Source organism: Argiope bruennichi, chromosome 8 (assembly GCF_947563725.1).
Source record: "Argiope bruennichi chromosome 8, qqArgBrue1.1, whole genome shotgun sequence".
NCBI lineage: Eukaryota > Metazoa > Arthropoda > Arachnida > Araneae > Araneidae > Argiope > Argiope bruennichi.
Genome location: NC_079158.1, coordinates 126805823 through 126806850, shown reverse-complemented (window position 1 = coordinate 126806850; position 1028 = coordinate 126805823). Strand labels below are relative to the sequence as shown.

At 29.9% G+C, this 1028-nt stretch overlaps 1 non-coding gene across 1 annotated transcript; it reads right to left on the bottom strand.

The window, feature by feature from the left end:
- Positions 1–415: 415 nt before the first annotated feature.
- Positions 416–487, bottom strand: Trnap-agg (transfer RNA proline (anticodon AGG)). The gene has a single exon. It is a non-coding gene; the product is annotated as a tRNA-Pro (tRNA).
- Between the last annotated feature and the right edge of the window lie 541 nt (positions 488–1028).

Genomic DNA, 1028 nt, shown 5'->3' with positions numbered 1-1028 from the left:
AACAGTCTGGACACAATGGTCAAATAACTTCCCTTCTCCCCAAAAAAATATTTTTCCTAAAAATTATTTAGATCAATTTTAAAAGGTTTGAAGAAAATGTGATAATGATAATAAAAATAAAAGAAATATATACAAAAACCATTTGGAACTTTCAATCTGAAACACCACAGATTGATATTGAAGGATGACTCGTTTGTCTTATATTCATTTGGTAATTCAATCGTTGCAATTTGTTAATTGATTTTAAAATTTCGTAATTAAAAAAATGTCCCTCTCTTTTCCGTCTGTCAGCCTTATGTAGCTTTTTATAGAACTATATTTTTACAGACACTTTTTTTTATTTGTAGATTTCCTCAGCATGTAATTTACACATTGCGAAATTAGAAGGTTAAAAAAATAAACAAAAAGACACATGGGGTTCGGCCGGGATTTGAACCCGGGACCTCTCGCACCCTAAGCGAGAATCATACCCCTAGACCACCGAACCTCCTGGAAGCAGCATCGCGTTATCGGAAATACAGCTTTAGATTACATATCTAAATACGTTGATATTTACTTTCTACGCAGCTGGATACTACTGATTGCCCATTTGACAAACGGTGATTTCTGAAGTGTGTTTGTATTAAAATTTCTCTCGCGTGTCTTCACGATTCAAAATCGAAGTAACATACTAAAGAAGGAATTAAATTTTTTTTAAAAAAATAGAGCAATAGTCATTAGGAATACAAATTTCTTTTCAGAATTTGAATGAATCAACAAGAAAAAAAAGACCAAAGTTTAGAACAAGGTTTTTCAGATTCTTGTTACTGCTTCAGACTTCTTTAAATGATATTTCAAATGTGCATTTGGGAAATAATACAGATTGAAAAGATATTTTCTTAATTAGGCAGCATTTATCATATCAATATTTTCTTTTAAAAAGTTTTCTCTATTTTTCTCCATATACATTTAATTTTATTCCACTCATAGTTTTTCGATTTTTTTTGTTCACATTTTTCTTACAACAATTTTTTTTTAATTTTCATGAC